The 22,764-nt window shown below is 36.5% G+C and overlaps 1 protein-coding gene across 5 annotated transcripts in view; it reads left to right on the forward strand.

Annotated features, from left to right (window-relative positions):
* ARHGAP5 (Rho GTPase activating protein 5) overlaps window positions 1-22,764 on the forward strand; it is a 73,209-nt gene that overhangs the window by 19,320 nt on the left and 31,125 nt on the right. The window lies entirely within an intron of this gene.

The raw sequence follows: 22,764 nt of genomic DNA on the forward strand, positions 1-22,764 counted from the left end.
GGTTTCCAGGTTTTAAATTTTGCTATCATTTTTTGTTACAGTGGCCAGTTTACATAAAAGTTTATTCCTTTTCAGTCATTTCTTTAGGGTGAATGTACAACAATAGAATCCCTAGATTGAAGACATGAGTATTCCAATGACTTGATATTTATTACTCTACTTCTTTTAGTATTGATTTCTTAAGTATGAGTACTATGCAAGGAAGGAATATGCCACATCTGTATTAATATTCTGAAATTTTAGCACAACCTCTGATTCTAGTTAATTTTTTTTTTAAAGATTTTATTTATTTATTTGACAGAGATCACAAGTAGGCAGAGAGGCAGGCAGAGAGAGAGAGGGAGGAAGCAGGCTCCCTGCTGAGCAGAGAGCCCGATGCGGGGCTCAATCCCAGGATCTTGAGATCATGACCTGAGCCGAAGGCAGAGGTTTTAACCCACTGAGCCACCCAGGTGCCCCTCCAGTTAGTTTATTAATAATAATGTTCCTCAAATTGAAGCAAATCTCCTCATACCTGATTTGTCTTATGTAATCACTTAACTGTACACATGGTACCTAGCTTAGGATGGTTCAGTTTAGGATTTTTCAACCTCATGATGGTGCAAAAGGAATAAGACATTAAGTAAAAACCATGTTTAGAATTTAGAATTTTGATTTTTTTTCCTGTGCTAGGAAGATACGCAGTACAATACATTCACGTGATACAGAGCAGTGGTAGTAAACTGTAATTCCAGTCAGCCCGATGATCACAAGGGTAAACGATCATTCTGTTTTTCACTTTCAGTACAGTATTCAGTAAATTACAAGATACTCAACTCCTTATTAATAGGGTTGTGTTAGATGTTTTTGCTCATTTGTAGGCTAGTATGTTTTGGGCGCATTTAAGGTAGGCCAGGCCAAAGTATATGATCAGAATGTTAGTGTATTAAGTGCTTTTTAAATTTAATGTTTTCAACTTACAGTGGGTTTATTGGGATTTAACCTTATCATAAGTTCTGGAAGATAAATATTTTAATTGATTATAAAATCCAGGGTTTTGGGTTTTGTTTGTTTGTTTATAGCTCCTAAATCTGGTATGTCTAGTAATTGATGGCATATCTTAATTAACACAGGATTTTATTCTTTCTTTTTTTTTTTTTAGAGGTACATAAAGTAATGGTGGTGTTTATAATCCCCTCATCTTAAAGTCACTGACTATAGCAATTTGTCTTTAATTTTTTATTATCATCCCACAGACAAAAATGGGCCTAGATTCTCTTCCTCCACACCTGCAAATGTTTCATATATTTGATTCCACTCAATCTTTTGCTTAATATAAATCTTTCATTTGGTGTCCATCTTTTCCTCACTTCTATTGAAGTAGTGAATCAACTTAGAGTCATATTTATAATCTGCTTTCAGTTGCCTTAACTCAGTAGTTTCAGCTGTCTTTTAGAGTTATCTTAGAATTTCCTTGCACTTCTGTATAACATTGCTTTAATTTTTAGATTCATGTATTATATTTGAAATCTAAAAAAAATTGGAGAAATTGTATTTAGAAGGCTTCACATCTGTAAGTAATTTTTAAATCAGGTGTCATTTAAGTGTTTGGTTTCTGTACCTGTGGTCTTAAAAAGAAAAACATAGGTAACAGTGAAATTTCATAGATACAGTTTTCTGTCACAGTTTATATTTTATGGTTTTGTATATATGCACAGTGAAATGCTTTAGCTCACTCAAGGCTAACTTTATTATTACTTTTAACTTAATTTAAATTCAGTTAATTAACATAGTGTATTATTAGTTTCAGAGGTAGAGGTCAGTGATTCATAAATTGTATATAATACCCAGTGCTAATTACATCACTTGCCCTCCTTAATACCCATCACCCAGTTACCCCATTCCCCCACCTTCTCCCCTCCAGCATCCCTTAGTTTGTTTTTGTGGTTGAGAGTCTCTTATGGTTTGTCTGCCTCTCTGATTTCATCTTGTTTTATTTTTATTGTATCACAGTTATCCATGGTATCTTTTTTTAAGCATTATAGAAAGGCTGGAGCACTTCAGTGCAACCTAATTTCTCTAAAAATTATATTCATTGTGTCATCTGGACTTGAGTAATTGTCATCTCATGTTTCAGTTCAGTAAGCATTCATTAAAAACCTGCTAGACACTTAAAGTCTGTACAAAAAGCTGTTGAAGGATATGAAAAGTTAAAGACATGCATCTCCCCTTAAAGAGCTTAAATGGGATTTGAGAGATCGTACCTTGTGCTTGGGGGCAGTGTTAAGAAAGTACTACTAGAGGGGCACCTGGGTGGCTCAGTGGATTAAGCCGCTGCCTTCGGCTCAGGTCATGATCTCAGGGTCCTGGGATCGAGTCCCGCATCGGGCTCTCTGCTCAGCAGGGTGCCTGCTTCCCTCTCTCTCTCTGCCTGCCTCTCCATCTACTTGTGATCTCTCTCTGTCAAATAAATAAATAAAATCTTAAAAAAAAAAGTACTACTAGAGCAATTTAAGGAAGCATAGTGTAATTCTTAAGAGCACATGGTCTAGAGCCAGACTTCTAGGATTTGAATTGAGGCTCTGCCACTTACTAACTCTAAGTGCATAACTTCTCTGCACTTCCAACTAGGAAAATAGAGATAATAATAATCATACTAGATAATAATCATACTACTTAGGACTGCTATGAGAAATCAATTCATGTTTATTTACAATGGTGCCTAACACATTGGTAAATTTGTTAAATAAAAAAGTATATCTACTATTTTGTGATAGTTTGTTTAAATATAAATATTAAAAGAATATAGACAGAAATTGCCATGGAGTATGTAGTATGTCACAAAACTTCATGAAGAGAAAGGTGTAAATCATTACTTTTGGGTTTTTTAATTGGTTTCGAAGAAGGAGTAAAGATATTTTAGGTGGGGAGAATCATTTGTACAGGGGCATAAAATTATGACTGAAGTAAGGTGAGTGGTGATAGGAAACTGCCCTTATTTGGGTATTGAGAAATAGCATTGTATTTACAAAAATCTACAAAACTGAAAAACTAGTTTAAATCCAAAGCAGTTAGTTAAGCAAGGCCAGAGGAGCAAGGAAAGTTGTGTTGGATAGGTGGAAGGTAGGGATGAGATTGGTATCACATAGTCATAAGTGTGGAAGCTGATGTACATATACAGTTTTTTTTTATTGTATTTTTTTTAGTGCGCTCCCTGCTGAGCATCAAGCTCAACATGAGGCTTGAAATAAAAACTCTGAGATCAAGACCTGAGCTGAGATCAGGAGTTGGACACTTATGTGACTGAGGCACCAAGGCATGTCCCCAGTTTTATTTTTATTTAAGAATTTATTTTAGGGGCGCCTGGGTGGTTCAGTGGGTTAAAGCCTCTGCCTTCGGTTCAGGTCATGATCCCAGGGTCCTGGGATCGAGCCCCACATTGGGTTCTCGCTCAAGGGGGAGCCTGCTTCCCCTCCTCTTTCTCTGCTTGCCTCTCTGCCTACTTGTGATCTCTGTCTGTCAAATCAACCAGTCAGTCAATCAATCTTTAAAAAAAAAAAAAAAAAGCATGGGAGATTGTCCAGTGCCTGGGAGTTATTGTGCAAACGACTATGTAGAAAAGTAATAAGAGTATTGAAAGACAGTGAAAAATATCTAAATAAATGAGGAACTCTAGTGCCTTCCTATCCATGCATATAGTGTATCATGAAGTCACTGCTCTTCAGACTAATCTCTGGTTTCAGTGTTTCATTCAAAGTGTTAGGTTTTCAGGTAATTGCACATACAGATTCTAATCCATATATGGAAGAGTAAGGAGCCTAGAATAGGACACTTAAGAAAGGCGGAGGTGGAGTCGTGGTGTTTGTGCTTATTTTATCAGATAATGTAAACCTTTGGCATGTAAGATTGGTACTGGCACAGCGATAGGTACATTGACCGATGGAATGGAATAGAGCACCTCGAAACATACAGTCTTCTGGCTTGGAGCTCCTGTTCCAGTGTGGTACCCATATGGGGCTATTGCATGTGGCTAATCTGAATGGGGATGTGCTGGTCTAGAGAGTAAAGAATGCCCTCCCTGAGAAGTATAATTATCATGGGTTAATAGGACTTAAGAGGAATAGTTGGGTGGATGGAAGAAGATTGAGTGCTGAATGTTGTAAAAGGGAAAGTGGTGTGTTCTTTAAAAAGACCACTGTGGATGGTCATTCATGTAATGATGGTGCTGGCATACTTGTATAAAGAGCCAGATAGTATTTCAGGCTTTGCAGGTAATACAGCCTCTGTTATAACTGGTCATATCTGCTCTTGCAGTACCAAAGCAGCCATTGACAATATGAGTATGGCTCATACTCATGATTGAGTATGGCTGTTTTCAAAAACAGGCAGAAGGTCCCCAGGCAATAGTTTGCTGACTCTTGTTCTAGAGAGTTGGGACTAGACTTGGACCTTTTTAGCATTGCTAGACATTTTTATTTTAGAGTATTTTAGACAATTTATTTTTTAGAGTAATTTGCAACTAGACTGTGATGGATTTGAAATCACTTTGTTTCGGTGCGGAGAACGGGTTGAATGATGGAAGACTAATTGGCATACTAGAGTAGTCTAAATAAACCATGATGAAAGCTTTGAGTAGTTGTAGTGGAGAGGGAGAATGGTGGCAGAGGGAGAGAATGAGATGGATTTGAGAGTACTTAGAATCCCTAAGTTTGATGATGTATTGTGTGGGGGAAGAGGGAGGGTGATGAATGAGATAGGAAAGATACCTTCTTGGTTTTAGCTTATGCAGCTTAAATAGTGATGATGCTGTTTATGATGTAGAGCATTAGAAATTTGCCAGGTTTGGAATTGGGGAGTGGGAATTAAAACTGGCTTTAGAGTTCAGGTTGAGATACCAGTTTGGCAGTTAGATATACCATTCCTCATAGGAGAGCACTGAGTTGGAGATACATATTTAGGAGACAATGAAGTAGAGATGGTAGTAGATGAAATTGACTTAGGGAGAGTACGTACAGAGGAGTGTCTCCAAGCCTTGAGAAATTGCCAGTGTTGAATGCTATGTAGTAAGATAATCCTTAAGAACCGTAAGAGAGTAATAGTAATGCTTACTGCTTCTGAACTGATTCCTTCACTTCTAAATGAGTGATTATAGTATTTGGAATTGTGATAGACATGAGAACTATGTGTTTCAAATGCTTGGCATGTAGCAGTGCTTAATAAATGCTACTGTAGTATGTATTAGGTCTAAAATTTCCCCCATGTACTCTGGCTATATTTCACAACAGCCCTTTGTCCCATAATATTGGATTAGTTTCTGGACTTATTTTTAAATTAAATACTCTTATTAATTCTGAACCTGAGTTTATGCATTTCTTTGCCTTTTTTTTTTTTTTTTAAATCCTCTCTGAGAGGAAAGGTCATCCTGTTTACCTTCATCCTTTGATTCCAAGATGGGAGCTGTAATCCAGGAATCTTTTCTCAGATTTCTTAACACCTGGAAAATCATAACCTTTAGGCCCTAGTGGCATCTGAGGAAAGCTCAAGAAATCTGAGCTTGTCATTCAGAGGCTCTATGCTTGATTGTCCTTTATACTCCAAAATGAGTTTAGTGTTAGTTATGAGATCCAGACCTTGTATGACATTTCTTGATTGCAGCCACAGGAATTATTTTGTTTAAATCCTATACATAAATGTTTCTACATAAGTGAAATCTCAAAAAATAGTACTTACCGCTACTGTATACATTATTTTGATTTTCTTGTCTGTTAGAGTGAAATGAGGTAGGGCTGGTTGTGACCTACTGAATTGATTTCATAACCTGCAGGTGTTTGAAAGTGCTTTGAGAGGATGAGAAATTTGAGTTGTATTGATAAAATTGCCGGTTTGTAACACACTCATTTAATGAAATGAGGTCTAAGTGTGTTTAATCCAGTTTGGTTTCTCTTCAGTTATCTCTTTCAGTGCTGTTAGCTTGATTCAGACAGGAAATACTAAAATATTTGGTGAATTTTATGGTGCATTAGAGTAGGTATTATGTTGATTTTTCATTTTCAGCTTTTTTTTTTTAATATTTTATTTATTTATTTGACGGACAGAGATCACAAGTAGGCAGAGAGGCAGGCAGAGAGAGAGGGGGAGCAGGCTCCCCGCTGAGCAGAGAGCCCAATGTGGGGCTCGATCCCAGGACCCTGAGATCATGACCTGAGCTGAAAGCAGAGGCTTTAACCCACTGAGCCACCCAGGCGCCCTCATTTTCAGCTTTTAAAATTACTTTCCGATCTTCCAGGTCCTGAATCTTTTAATTCCCTTATTTGTATTAACAACTACCAATTCCTATCTTATTTTCAAATGTTGCTTCCAGTCCATATTCTTTTCTGTTTTACTGCTTCCTTCTTACTAAACCTGATTCTCAGATAATGTCTTAGAAGAATGTACTGCTGTAGCCATTGTAATAGGATTTGGGGAAGAATACCAAAATAGGTATGTTACCTTCAAAACAAGCTGTGAGGAGATAGATGTCTGTCTGTATATATTGAATCAGAAGATGTTAATTTAATATTAGTAAATAGTGAACTGATACCTTGGTATTAATTAGTATGATAGATCCTTTAGAATGTAATCTTAGGTTTAGAATTATTTGACTTCTGACTTCTAGAATCTTAGTCTTTATTAAGTAAAATACCTTTTAAAAATACTCTTACCCAGACAGTGGTGGTGAAGATTTTCTCTTGATTGTTCATTCCAGATAGAAAAGTAATCAGATATATGTCTATATTGAACTCTTGTTTGTCTATATCGAAATGCATAAATTACAGGGTAAGTTTTCATTTTTAGTGTGTATCATTTAACCTCTTGACAGTTATTTGATGGTCTGTCATTGTTCACATCTGAGAGAAACTAAAATTCTTGAAAGAATTTTAATTAAGGCTAAATAAAAGTTGGGTGCTAAAAAGCTTCCTATAGAAAGAACAATACTTACAGATCACATACAGATAGGGAGTAGACTTTGTTTCATGAGCAAGGTCATTTAGCAGTCTTGAACTGCCTGAAAGTTTGAGATTTTCTATTTTTTAACCTATTCTGGGAGAGCACCTTGGTTAGATTTCTTGCCAGTTGAGAGTATCCATTATAACCATTATGGTCTTGCAGAATTTGTTTGGGGAGACAGTGTGGGTTACTCTTATAAAGGCAGTATGTGCAGAAGAATGAGAAGGTTGCTTTTCCAGACTCCTCAATCAGCATCTTTTCTAGCCTATTTACCTTGAATTGAGTCCTGTATCCATTCCTAACCAGTGAACTCTGGCCAGGAGAATAGAATTTATGGTACTGAATGTAGGCCTGAGCCTTTATCGCTAGAGCTCTGGGTAAAGTTGCCTTTTCCCCAGATTGTGGGGTACTTTTTATGGGACAAAAACCATAATACCTGTTACAAACAAGATTTATAATTAATCTTATGGCCCTAGTACATTACGTTGTCTGTTGTCAGTTGAAGTCAGTTTGAGTATGTGGCTTTTGTTTTGGTGACAACAGAACCATTTATGTGGGGTGGGGTTTTTTTGTTTGTCTGATTGTTTTGGGTTGTTTTTGTTTGTTTGTTTTAGTAATTACCATTTATTTTAACTTAAGAAAACTGTCATTTTATTCAAAGAGCATTTTACTAAATGTCTGCTATGCCTCAGCACTGTTTGAAGCTAAGAATACAGAAATGAATTGGTTATGGATTCTGGTCTCAAGGAATTCAGTCTAGTAAAATATGATTTTGTTGAAAATTAAACATTTTATGTTTTCAGCAAGATTTAGCTCTTTCCTATCTCTAATCTCATTTGGGAAGAATTTGGTGAGGTGTTCTTTAGTAACCATTTCACTTGCTTTCTTAATGACTGGCTAAATTGGTCTATGCCTGATTGGTTATATGGAGTTGCTAAAATTTCTCATAAAGTTGGTGTCATTTCTGGTGTTGGGTACATCAATTTATGGTGTTATATAGGTACGGTTATATAAGGTGAGTATTTCTGTTTATATTTTACTATTTCTTTGAACTTGTTCTATGGTGTCCATTTGACCATGATTTAATACTTCTCAATTCAGATTGAAATGTAACTAGATGGTCAATTTTTAAAGTATATTTATTTCACTTATGTGTTCTAATGGGGCTTAATTTAAATGATTGTGTCACTGGTGTGCTTGTTTTCACTAACTTAAAAGCATATGTAAATTTCTTTGGTGTGGCTTTCTATTCAAACTTTTTTCCTTAGCTTTCATAACAGCATATTTTGAATGTTTAGCAAAAAGTGGCATACTGCAAATATTGAAATTACTCTTCTGCAGCACATTAATTATAATTGTTAGGATATATTAATATATCAAGGAGTCACTTAACTCCTGTATCATAGAATATTCTTATTATAATTTTTTATTATTGGACAATTGTTACTATTCCAGGACTTATGGGCAATTTTATAGGGTTCTTTATTTTATGTACTCCAAAATTTGGCGTAGTACAAATTGTTCCACTTAATCCTAGAAGAGTTATTTCTACAATAGGCATAGTTTTATGATTTCTAACTCTGTAATGTTTTCTTGTCATCTCAGTTGATGTTTTAAAAGAGTCCTCAAGTAAATAGGGCTTAAGCTATGATTGCAAAAAAAGGAAACCCCAAAAGGACTGCTTTTTAAAAGTAGTAATTTTTGTGGTTTCCAAATTTTAGAACAAAATAAAGTGTGTGATAGAAGTGATCTTGTGATTGTATCTAATTTTGTCCAAATAGAGGGTATACTTTGAGTACTTTGTACAAAGTAATCATTTTGAGCTTCAGGGGAAGTGTTCTTAGCCTTTGAAAATTTGAAGAAAGATTTGGGTACTTTTCCTGGAAAAATGCACATGCACAAAATTTTACGGAGTTTTAAAGGTTTCCTATACTTTCTAAAGCTGAGGCCTCTTGCTTAAGAACCTCTGTTGATAATGAGGAAGGAGGAAGAGACACTGAAAATTTTTTTTCCCTCTCTTGATCCTCTGATTGACAATCATTAGAGTAAGGGAAAGTACTTAACAAATTAGTTGTGAAGCAAAAGGAAAATCCGTGGTTTTAAGAATGAAATGATGGTATAATAAAAAACCCATTTTTCATGTGAATATACTTAAAAATACATATGTGGGGAAACTAGGAGGAAATCCACCTATTATTCATTTGAGTAGTTAGATATTTTGCTAGGATCCTCTCCAGATGATTACATGTTTATTTTTTGGTTAGTGAAGTTGTTAATGTCATTAATAAAGTCACTGTCAGGTAGATAATTTATGTTGAAATGCTTTATAGAGAGATGGCATCTTAGAGATGAATTAATGCTAGAAGCAGTCTGTCTGTTAGTATGTATAAGAATCCAGACCACATTTATTTACCCTCAGTTACTGTCTCCCCTCTTTTCACAAAGGATGTGAAAGCCTTGACAACATCCCTCATTTCCAAATTGTGGACCCTCAGTCAGTACCTGTAGCTTTAATAGACTTTTTAAAAAAGGATTAAGTAAATCTTCATGGAGTCCGAGCTCCCATTAAAGGCTTCTTATACGGATAAAAGTGTATGCTTAGATGTAATACTTATTTCTCTCATCTAAAATAATTGCTTTGTAGTAGCTTTATCACTTTTTAGTTTAATAAGTTTTTTCTTGCTACACTGTAAGTTTCTTGAAGGCAGTTACAATTATTCATCTTTGCGTTCCCTACAGTAATGTTTTTCAGTCATGAGTTAAGTACTGACCTTTTTTAAAGTTAAAATTTTCAGACTTCTCAGAATCTATCTGTAGCTATCTCCCAGACTTGAGTTCTTTGTTCTTGTTTTTAATGAGCCTAGCACAGTAGTTCTCAACTGGGGTCAGTTTTACTCTCCAGGGAACATCTGGCAATGTCTGGAAACATTTTTGGCTGTCACAGCTGGGGTAGGGAGTAGCTACTGGTAGCTCTTGGGGAGAAGCCAGGGTTTCTGCTAATCAATTCATAGGTGATCTCTCTCAACAAAGGATTATACAGCCCAATATGTCAATAATACTAAAGTTGAAAAACCCTGTATAACAGAATGTGGTCTTTAGGGAAATTCCTGTGAGATTCTAGAAGTCAGTCATGTAAGACAAGCTTGTACCTGGTCATTATGAAAGACAGAATTTTCCTCAGAGGTCATAGAATTTATTTCCCTCTTCTTACCTTGATTGGATGAGAAAGTATTTTCAGGAAGGAGCTACTGTGGGCGAAAGCTACATGCTGTTGCTGTTTATCTTACTTGGCTGGTGTTTATTCTGCTGTAAAATATGTTGATACATTTCATTGTCGCAGTCTTGGTTAAAGTTGTCATAACTTCTTACTTGGATTATTTTGGTGATCTTTTTTTTAAATAGTAATTTTAATATATGAGATAATTGTAGATTGACATGTTTTTGTAAAATAATGCCAAAAGATCCCATATGCCCTTTGCCCAGTTTCCCACAAATGTTGTAAAACTGTAGTACAATATCACAGCTGGGGTTTTGACATTAAGATTCACAAATCTTACTTAGATTTCCCCAGTTTTACTTGTACTCATTTGTGTGTGTGTGTGTGTGTGTATTTAGTTCTATGTAATTAATCACATGGGTAAGTTTGTATATTGACAAAAAGATGTAAAACAGTTCTGACTGACACATCTCTTCTGTTGTCTTTTTATAACCACACCCTCCCCTTATTCATAACCCTTGGCAACCAGTAATTTGTTTTCCATTTTGTCTTTTCATAATTTTGCCAGTTCTAGAATGTTATATGAATGGAATTATACCATATACACCTTTGAGATTGACTTTTTCTTTTCAGCATCATTACCTTGAGATTCAGTCAAGTTGTTGCCATAAATCATTAGTTTGTCCCCCTTTTTGCTGAGTAATATTTCATGGTGTGGATATACCACAGTTATGTAACCTGTTGAAGGGCCTCTGTTGTTTCTAGTTTGGGACTGTTATGAATGAAGTAGTTATGAACCATAAAGTACAGATTTTTATGTAAATACAAGTTTTCTCTTCTCTGGGATAAATGCCCAAGAGTGCAATTGCTGGGTCATTTGGTATTTTCATATTTAGTGTTATGAGAAACTGTCAAACTGTTTTCCAAAGTGGGTATACCATTTTGGAGTCCCACTAGGAATGTGTGATGGGTTGTTTATGCATAGCTTCACTAGGATAGGTGGTATAATAACTTAAGTTTTTGTGCCTCCTGTTTGTCCTTGCTTCATACTTTCCTTTTATGTTGCTTTCTGAGGGATAGTACTAAAAGAAAGTGCCTAACCTTTCTCCCTCCAAAATATATTTTGTAGCCCCTGTATAAAGTTCAAATTTCTTAGGGACCTACCCAACGCCATTAACAATGTGGCCTTTACCTACCTCTCTGCCCACATTTTTCATTCCTGCACATTATAGGTGTATTGAAATAGTTGTAAAATAGATACAGAATAGTAGTAGTCTCAGAGCCGTTGGGACAGTTAAGTTATACATGTAATATTACCAAGTACCTAATAAACAGTAAGGAATAAATGCAGTTTATAGTGATTTCTGGGTTCTTATGCTGAACCCAAGGCACCCAAGTGTTTAAATGAGTAAATACAGACCAGATTCTTTCTAAATTTCTGAAATATCTCTGACCTCATCGCTTCCTTTTTAAGTTCTAGCTTTTGAAGTCTGGATATAAGCCTTGCATCCGGTTATTTTGACACTTAATCATGTACTATTTTTATATGTGCTGTTAATTAAATGATGGGTAGTGAGGTCCCTTTTTCTCCATAATGTATTTCTTGAGAGCATTAACATTACCTCCACGATTTTTATATTGTGAACAATATCTAGCATGATGCTATGCACATAGTACTCAGTTTTTACACACTGTTGGAAGTATATCACCAAACACTAGTACATAGTCCAAGATGTCAGGGGAATAGGAAACTTTAGTTTGATCTGGTATCAAGAATTGAGCTAGAGAGCTGTCAAATCATTCTGAATACCTGTGAACCCAACTGGATATCTAAGAAAAGAATAGCCACAACTCTATAAATAGAAAAATGACCATTTTCTTCTGTAAGAATGACAAGACAGAAAAACTCACCTCAGAGAGAACAAGAGGTAGTACTGACTGCCAGGGACTTGATCAGTGTGGATATAAGTAAGATATCAGAACTAGAGTTCAGATTAACGATTATAGATATTAGCTGGACTTGAAAAAAAAGCATCGAGGACACTAGAGAATCCCTTTCTGGAGAAATAAAAGAACTAAAATCTAATGAAGTTGAAATAAAAAAGGCTATCAATGAAATACAATAAAAAATGGAGCCTCTAACTGCTGGGACAAATGAGACAAAAGAGAGAATTAGCGATACAGAAGACAAAATGATGGAGAATAAAGAAGCTGAGAAAAGAGAGATGAGCAACTATTAGATCACAGAGGGAGAATTCAAGAGATAAGTGATTCCATAAAATGAAACATTATTCGAATAATTGGGATCCCAGAAGAAGAGGAAGTGGGGGGAGCAGGAGGTGTGTTGGAACAAATTATAGCAGAGAACTTCCCTAATGTAGGGAAAGAAACTGGCATTCAAGTCCAGGAGGCACAGAGAACCCCCCTCATGAGCAGTAAAAATAGGTCAGCACCCTGACATAGAATTTATATATAGTGAATCTTGCAAATCTCAGAGACAAAGAGAAAATCCTGAAAGCAGCTCAGGACAAGAGGTCCATAACCTCAAGGGTAGAAATATTAGACTGGCAGAAGACCTATCCACAGAGACCTGGCAGGCCAAAAAGGACTGGTATAATATATTCAGGTGGTAAATGAGGAGAATGTGCAGCAAAGAATACTTTTTCCAACAGGTCTCAACCAATACCAAAAGATAGGGATCATTCCCTGCATACTTTCAGATCACACAGTACGTTGAAACTGGAGCTCATCACAAGAGGAAATTTGGAAAGAACTCAAATACATGGAGGCTAAAGAACATCCTACTAAAGAATGTATGGGTCAACCAGGAAATTAAGGAAAAATTTTAATTCATGGAAACAAATGAAAAATGAAAACACAACTATTAAAAACTTTTGGGATGCAGGAAAGGCAGTCCAAAGAGGGAAGTGTATAGTAGTACAAGCCTTCCTCAAGAAACAACAGTCTCAAATACACAATCTAACCTTACACCTAAAGGAGCTGGAGATAGAACAGCAAATAAAGCCTTAACCCAGCAGGAGAAGGGAAATAATCAAGATTAGAGCAGAAATCAATGAAATACATGAAAGAAATACAATTATAAGAACATATGAGCAACTGTCTGCCAACAGATTAGGCAATCTGGAAGAAATGGATGCATTCCTAGAAACATACGTATTCCCAAAACTGTACCAGGAAGGAGTAGAAAGCCTGACCAAACCTGTAAACCAGCAAGGAAATTGAAGCAGTAATCAAAAATCTCCAAACAAGAGTCCAGGGACAAATGGCTTCCCAGGGGAATTCTACCAAACATTTAAATAATTAATACCTATTCTTCTGAAGCTATTTCAAAAAATTGAAATGGAAGGAAAACTTCCAGACTCGTTCTATGAGGCCGGCATTTCCTTGATCCCAAAATCAGACAAAGACCCCACAAAAAAGGAGAATTACAGACCAATATCCCTGATGAACATGGATGCAAAAATTCTTACCAAGATGCTAGCCAGTAGGATCCAACAGTACATGAAAAGAGTTATTCACCATGACCAAGTAGGATTTATTCCTGGGCTGCAAGGGTGGTTCAGCATCTGCAAATCAATCAATGGTGATACACTACATTAAAAAAAAAAAAAAAACCATATGATATTCCCAATAGATGCAGAAAAAGCATTTGACAAAATACAGTATCCCTTCCTGATTAGAAGTCTTTACAGTGAATGGATAGAGGGAACATACCTCACTGTCATAAAAGCCATATACAAAAAGCCCAGAGCAAGTATTATTCTCAGTGAGGAAAAACTGAGAGCTTTTCCCCTAAGGTCAGGGATGTCCACTGTCACCACTACTTTTCAACATAGTACTAGAAGTCCTCGTCTCAGCAATCAGACAACAAAAAGAAAAGGCATTTGAGTTGGCAAAGAAGAGGTCAAACTCTCACTCTTTGCAGATGGTATGATACTTTTTGTGGAAAACCCAAAAGACTCTATCCCAAAATTGCTAGAACTCGTACAGGACTTTAGCAGAGTAGCAGGATATAAAAAAATCAATGCACAGAAATCAGTTGATCCCATTTATACTTGCACCCAAAACCATAAGATACCTAGGAATAAACCTAACCAAAGAGGCAAAGGATCTGTACTCTGAAAACTACAGAACACTCTTGAAATTCACAAAGAAATGGAAAAATGTTCCGAGCTCATGAATTGGAAGGAAAATATTTTCAAACGTTTATGCTGCCTAGAGGAATCTATACATTCGGTGCAATCCCTATGAAAATACCACCAACTTTTTTTCACAGAGCCAGAACAAATAATACTAAAATTTGTATGGAAATAAAAAAAGACCCGAATGGCCAAAGAAATGTTTAAAAAGAAAACCAAAGCTAGTGGCATCAGAGTTCCAGACTTCAAGCTCTATTACAAAGCCATTATCATCAAGACAGTATGGTACGGGCCCAAAAACAGACACATAGATCAGTGGAACAGAACAGAGAGCCCAGAAATGGACCCTCAGCTATATGGTCAAATAATCTTTGACAAAGCAGGAGAGAATACCCAATGGAAAAAAGACAGTCTCTTCAACAAATGGTATTGGGAAAATTGGATGTCCACATGCAGAAGAATGAAACTGGACTATTTCCTTACACCATACACAAAAATAGACTAAAAAATGTATGGAAGACCGAAATGTGAGATAGGAATCCATCGGTCATGGAGGAGAACACAGACAATAACCTCTGTGACCTTGGCTGTAGCAACTTCTTGCTAGACATGACTCCAAGGATAAGGGAAACAAAGGCAAAAATGAACTATTAGGACTTCATCAAGATAAAAGGCTTTTGCGCAGCAAAGGAAGCAGTCGACGAAACCAAAAGACAGTCGACAGAATGGGAGAGGATATTTGCAAATGACGTATCAAGTAAAGGGCTAGTATCCAAAATCTATAAAGCACTTACCAAACTCAACCCCAAAGAACAAATAATGCAATCAAGAAATGGGCAGAAGACATGAACAGGTATTTACAATTATTAGAAGACATCCAAATGGCCACCAGACACATGAAAAAATGCTCAGTATCCTTCTGGCCATCAGGGAAATACAACTCAAAATCACAATCAGATACCATTTCACACCAGTCAGAATGGCTAAAATTAGTAAGTCAGGAAATGACAGATGTTGGTGAGGATGCAGAAAAGGAGGAACCCTCCTGCAGTGTTCATGGGAAAGTTGATGTAGCCACTCTGGAAAACAGTATGGAGGTTCCTCAAAAAGTTGAAAACAACGCTACCCTATGACCCGGCAATTGCACTAAGGGGTATTTACCCCAAAGATAGAAAAGTAGAGATCTGAAGGGGCACCTGCAGCCCAGCGTTTATAGCAGCAATGCCCACAATAGCCAAACTATGGGAAGAGCCTAGATGTTTGTTGACAGATGAATGGGCAAAGATGTGGTAAACACACATAACACACACAGACTGGAATTTTACTCAGTCATTTAAAAAAAAAAAAAATCTTGCCATTTGTAACAACGTGGTTGGAACTAGAGGGTACTTTGCAAAGCGAAATAAGTCGGAAGAAAATTATGTGACCGCACTCATACAGAATTTAAGAAACAAAACAATCATAGGGAAAGAGGGAAAAATAAAACAAGGTGAAATCAGGTAGGGAGACAAACCATAAGAGACTCTTAGTATAGGAAACAAACAGGGTTCCTGGAGGGCCAGGGGGATGAGGTAACTGGGTGATGGACATTAAGGAGGGCATGTGATGTAATGAGCACTGGGTATTATATAAGACTGATGAATCACTGACCTCTGCCTCTGAAACTAATAATATATTATATGTTAATTGAATTTAAATTTTAAAAAGTGCATTACCTTATATCCAAATGAATTCACATAGAGTTGGCTATATAATTTTTCTTGTAATTTTATGATGTGTAATCATCGTTTGTATGAATCCTTACTTTATTAGATTTGGGTGCTTAAGTGTAGGTATACCTACATAGTGACTCCCATAGATATGAAGAATTTGATATAATGAAACTTTCCATAGACTGGTAAATAAACCAACAAACAGTACTTTGTGTATTTATTAACAGAAATCTTACATGGTAAAGGCTTTCTCTGGTTCTTGTTTGTAATTTTGTGTGCTTCTGTCAGTGTTTACTGAACATCTGTTTATCATGTGCTATGTATTTTGCTAGTACAGATGCCAAAAAGGGAAAAGTGGACAGTTTCTACATAATATTTTGGAAGTCATACCAACGGGGGCTTTTTATGCAGTTGCTGTGGAGAGTGAGGGAAGAGGGAAAATCAAGATCAACTCCTAGATCTGTGGTCTAAGCAACTAGGTAGATATACTGAGATAGTGAAGACTAAAGGTGAAAGGTTTCAGACCAGAGAAAAAAGATCTACTTTGTGCTTATTATGTTAATGTTTAAAATACCTATGTCAGGGTCCCAGTGAAAGTATAGAAGTTAAGCATATGAATCTGGTACTTAGAAAAAGAGGCATCAGGATTTAAAGGATTTAAAACTTGAAATTAGGGTGTAGAGTAGTGAGAGAAGAATGGAGGGCTTAGAACTGAGTTTGGTAAACCAGAATGTTGGGAGGTGAAACTGAAAAAGAAATCCTTTGAGCAAAGAGTAATGAAATGGGAGCTGGGAAAGCAAGTGGTTAAGGAAGTAGTAGTCAGGAAACAATGTTTCTGAGAGCTCAGGAAGGGCAAAGCGAAATGTTTCTTTTTAATTTAATTTAATTTTTTATTTTTTTTTAAGATTTTTTATTTATTTGACAGATCACAAGCAGGCAGAGAGGCAGGCAGAGAGAGAGGAGGAGAAAGCAGGCTCCCTGCTGAGCAGAGAGCCCGATGCGGGACTCGATCCCAGGACTCCGAGATCATGACCTGAGCCGAAGGCAGCGGCTTAACCCACTGAGCCACCCAGGCACCCCTCTTTTTAATTTTAAAGTGTAGAAGTGTCTGGTCTTGACTAGTGGTTAAGTAGAATGGAAGAGAAAACCTTGATGGAAGTAGGTTGAAGAGTGAATGGGATGTGAAAAGTAGATGGTGGATAGTAGATGTAGATGGAACCTCCAAGAAGTTTTGCTGTGAAAGGGAGCAGAACACCTGAAACTAATATATATCATTGTATGTTGATTAACTGGAATGAAAATAAAAACTTAAAACGCCAGTTTAAAAAAAAGCAAGAATTGGGGTGGTAGATAGAAGTCAACATGGGATCAAAGGAGGGTTTTCATGTATGTTTTTAAAGATGACAATTATTAGAAACTAATGATATGTTCAGGAGAATGACCCAGGGAAGGGACAGATTAATGTTATAGGAGAAAAGGGTTAGAGAATAGGGGTGACTCTATAGTTCAAAGCATTTTGCCTTGAAGGCAACTCCAGTTTAACATTGCTCTTAAAAAAGAAAACGTCATTACTTTTCCTTTCCTTTTATTTTCAAGTCTTAGGAGTCCCTTTGTTTAAATGGCATGTGTTTAGTTGGGTTTAGGTTTTTTTGGTTTTTTAAGAATTTATATGTCAGAGATTGAGAGAGATAACAGAGTGCAAGCAGCACGAGCAGCGGGGAGAGGGAGAAGCAAACTCCCCCTGAGCGGGGAGGCCAGTGTGGCACTTAGTCCCAGGACCCTGAGATCATGACCTGAGCCAAAGGCAGACGCTCAGCCAATTGAGCCACACAGGAGTCCCTATTTGGGTTTAGTTTTTACCAAGTCTGAGAATCTTCTTTAGTTGATCTTATTTCATTTGTATTTATTTTTGTAAGTTTCAGTTTGCTTTTGTCTTGTTTCCTATTTTTATTCCACTTCAGTTGGAGATAAAAATGTAAGAAAGAAAAAGAAAAGTGAAGAAACTTAGTTTGTGTGTTGCTTATTTTTATCATTAAATACATATTGAACCCCTATTTCAGTTTCTCTTTCTTACCTCTCCCAGTAGACATGATATTCTGTCATGCATTAGTATAATTACACGATCTCTTATTTTTTTCTCCTTCTCTTTTAGGGTATATTGAGGCCTTTGGTTTTGGCCAATTGTCAGATTTTTTTTTACATTTTATAGTTTGAGCCACTAAATTGTAGATGCGATTTTATTATATAGCCAATCCACTGTAATTTAGAATTAGTTCTGTGTGTGACTATAAAAAAAAAAAGTTCATTCTTTCTTCCATAGCACAGATTCTCAACATATAAGCTCTTTATTATCAATGATGTTTCATCACATGTTTTTTTCAGGAGTTTGTGCTGTTATTTAAATAATATTACATATTTGAGAATTTAAAAAAAATTATAGTTGCTTGTAGTGCACATCCGAATTGATATACTAAGAATTTTTGACAATTCCTTTCTCATGAATATCTCTATAAATGAGTCTTCTGACTTTCCAGTTTTCCTGAGAACTTTAAAGCTAGCCTGATACTTTCCCTCTCCTGTTCTTGATTTCTTCTGCCTGGATGCTTCTAAGATTCTTTGAAGCTTACTGAGTTGAATGTATGTCTGTAACTTGATGGTCCACTCCTATTTATCTTTCCTAGTACATGATGAGATCATTTAATCTACGTATTGGCGTTTATTATTTCAAGAGACCTCAAATCCTTTTTTACTTTGCTCTTTTTTACAGGCAGTATTCTAGATCTTTGGAGTATGTTGATGAACAAAACAGATAAAAATCCCTGCCCTTGTGTGGAGCTTAAATTGTAGTAGAGGACACCAAGTAATAATAACAGTAATAATAATACATAAGTAAAGAATGTAGTGGTGTGGGTAGAAACAGCAGTAGAAGGGATTGGATTGGAAATACTGGACAGGAGCTAGAAGACAGGGATTAAGATAATAATTCTTAATAGGGTAATCACTGTTGGCCTCATTGAAATGGTAAAGTGAACAGCCAGTATAAAAAAACACTTAGGAGCATGCCTGGCATGTTAAAACAGCAAGTAAGCCATGTGGCTGGAGGAAAGGAGTAAGTGATGAAGGAAGTAGAGGGAAATGAAGTCACAGTACAGAGAGGCAGAGCTCAAGGCATGCTGATTGTATATGGCCTTTGTAGGCTGCTGTTGAGAGAGCCATTATCATTCTGGTTGCTTTATTGAGAATGGTCTGAGGGGATTGTGTTAGAACTGGGCGGGGGGAGGGAATGGATTGAGGAGTTGATTAATAATCTAGATGTATGAAATGATAGCTTTAAGAAGTAGTTGGATTCTGTATCTAATACATTTGCTTAACAGTTGGAAGTAGTGTATGAGAGAGAAAGAGAGATGAAGAATGACTTCCAAGATTTGTAGCCTGAGCTACTGAAAGGATGGAATTGTCAGCATCTGAGATGGAGAAGGTTGCAGTTGGAAAACATTTTAAGGAAATCATCAGTTAGTTTAGTTTTGCATATGTTAACAAAGATATCTTTCTTAGACATTGAAGTGGTGATGTCCACTAGAATGTTTCAAATGAGTCGAGTTCAGGAGAAAGACTTGAGAAGTATTTGGGTTATCAGCTGATGGATGACAATATGAAGAGGGTGGGTATAGACGTTGAGAAATAAAGATGGTCAGGGACTGAGGCCTGGAGTTTTCACAACATTACAGGGATGGCTAAGAGACATCAGTGAGGAGACTTGTATGGGGAGCGTGAGTGAGGAAATAGAGGTGGTGTTCTCAAAGTCCAGTGAAGACATAGAGTGACTGCTGAAAGGTCAACGAAGTTGAAAACTGGGAACTAACTGTTACAAAACAATCATTGGTGACCTTAATAAGAACAGATTTAGTGGAGTGATGAGGGTGATAGACTAATGTGAGTACATATAAGAGAGAATTGGAAACATCTAATATATATGACTTTTGCAGAGTTTGCAAAAGGAGTAGCATTATGGGGCAAATACCTAAGGAAAGGAAGATTGAGACTTCTTTTTAAAATGGAAACAAAAGGGATGGTGGCTCAGTCGGTTAAGCCACTGCCTTGGGCTCAGGTCATGATCCCAGGGTCCTGGGATGGAGTCCTATATTGGTCTCCTTGCTTGTCAGGGAGCCTGCTTTTCTCTCTGCCTCTGCCTGCTTGTGCTCACTTGCTCTCTCTATCTCTGACAAATAAATGAATAAAAATCTTTTAAATAAAATAAAATGGAAGCAAAAGAGTATTTTTTTGAATGCGTCATAGGAATGATACAATAAAGGGGAACCAATTATCTTTTTCACTTTATTTTGATCTTTACAGTTGTATGGAGTCTTACTAAAGAGTTTTCATTTCTCTAACGGGTTTTTTTTTCCTCTGTTGTCTCATTTCTTTGATCTTTTCCCCCCTCTGAGAATCCTATCTTAAATTTAAGACAATAGAGAATACCAAGTTTTCTCATTTCCTGGATTGGCTCTTTGGAAGCCTTCTTAACTGCTTTTTTTCTTCAGCTCATTATGAAAGAAGCGGTTGAGGTATATATATATATATTTTTTTAAATTTATTTATTTGACAGAGATCACAAGCAGGCAGAGAGGCAGGCAGAGAGAGAGAGAGAGAGAGAGAAAGCAGGCTCCCTGCTGAGCAGAGAGCCCGATGCGGGGCTCGATCCCAGGACCCCGGGATCATGACCTGAGCCGAAGGCAGAGGCTTTAACCCTCTGAGCCACCCAGGCGCCCCGAGGTATATTTTTTTAAATGTTACTGATTACAGTATTTATTTGAGGATGTTGCTTAGATGCCCTCCCTTGTTGTATTGCTGATATTACTGGAGTGTGAGGGCAATTTCTAGAAAGAGTTACTTACATACCTTTTCCTGATTCTGTTTTCTTACACTAATGATAGTTTTTAATGTCTGTTGAACACTTAATTGATAACATGATATACATTATTTGTGAATGGGATGTTTAATTTTCTGTGGATATTCATTTGCAGCAGCTCACATGACATGAGATTTTCCTGAGTGGCCAGAAAAACAAGATTGGGCATTTGCATTTAAGCAGAAATAAAGATAGTGTGACTGTAGTATGAATCAAAAGTTGGGTTATCATAAATCAGACGTTTTCCTGCTGGCATAATTATTTAAATTGGGGGCTGCCATTTCTGACAGTGCTTCTTCAAAAGTTATGGAAATAATTACCAAATAACCATACTCCTCCTCCTTTTCTTGCACTTCAGAGAATCTTGATGGCGTTTTATAGCAGTTATAATCATCTAACCTTAGTAACTTAGAAAATTCATTTTGAGTTGGTATAAATGTATAGCTATAGATCAGCATCTCTTAGTTAAGGGATGTATATCAGAATATGTAGAGTTTTTCATAATTCACATATTATAAAAGAACTCCCTGAATTCTGATGGTTAAGAACTGTCACTATTAGAAAAAATGAACTATATACATTTTTATTCATCATAAACCTAATACAGGAATGTCTAATTCAAAACTTTTCTTGCATAGAATATTTTATATCCGTGACAGTTAGTAGAAAAATTAGTAAAATCACAGAACTTTTTATGCCTTTTTTCCTCCTAATATATTTGAATTATAACTTGAGCTGTCAGGGCAGTACTTTATTAGTAAATTATCCGTTTAGAGTTTGCCAGAAATTCCATGCTACATGACACTTAGCCTTTCATTATCTTAGATTACTAACCCTGCATCTTGGTATACACAGAATTAAATAATTTGCCCTTGTAATTTTATAGACCTTGGGGGATGTTCCCTGAGCATAAGCCAGAGAAACTACCTTACTTTGTTTTGTTGGCTTTAGCCTCCCAATTTTAGTCAAGTATTCAGTGCTTACTAGATAAAGTTTACACTTAATTGTTTCTTCTTTTCTATCATCCCAGGGATAAGGATGGAATGTTTTCTGAGTCATCTGGGAGTTTAGATAGATTCCTAAAAGGCAGTATTAAAAAGAGGATTTCTTAAGAGTTGACTGGAACATTTAGGACCAGCTGGCTTACTTTTCTTGTAACTGTTCTTTATTTAGGTAGCAAATATCTATTAAGATCTTTTTATCATTTTCATTCCTGTTGCTTCTGTCATAGGCTAAGCATTGGTCTTTCCATTAATCTACCTAAGTGTAATCTTTTTCATTGCTGTATTATCACTTTAAATAAAATACATCCATCTTTGCCTCAGTTTTCAGTTTTCTAATAAAATTTTGCACCTGGTAGTTTGCAGGCTAGAAAGCACCTTAATGTTTCTGAGAAAAAGGACTCAGCCACTATCTACCTAAGTGTCTTCATTTCCATTTCCTTACCTATTGTTCTGTTTTAGTGGTGATGGTGTGGTAGTGGAAGGATTATTTAAGGAGTAAGGATCCACACTGCTTGACTTGGTAGATTTAAGTCTTGAGCCAGATCAAACATTCCAGTGCTTTGTTGGCAACATTCCAGATATCTAGTTATATTTTATGTGATCTGTATGTATCAGGGTTATACGTAATCCGTATCATTGAGTTGCAGTATGTGAGAATTGAGAAATTGGATTCCATGAGCTCTGGAAGTGTGCTAGGTGGAACAGCCTGAAATCAAAATGCAGAAAGGACTTATTTATTCAAGATAGCCAGAGACTTGGAAGAATACATTGGGGGATCCATGTAAAGGAGAGACTC

The sequence above is a fragment of the Lutra lutra genome, chromosome 7, assembly GCF_902655055.1.
Source record: "Lutra lutra chromosome 7, mLutLut1.2, whole genome shotgun sequence".
Classification (NCBI taxonomy): Eukaryota; Metazoa; Chordata; class Mammalia; order Carnivora; family Mustelidae; genus Lutra; species Lutra lutra.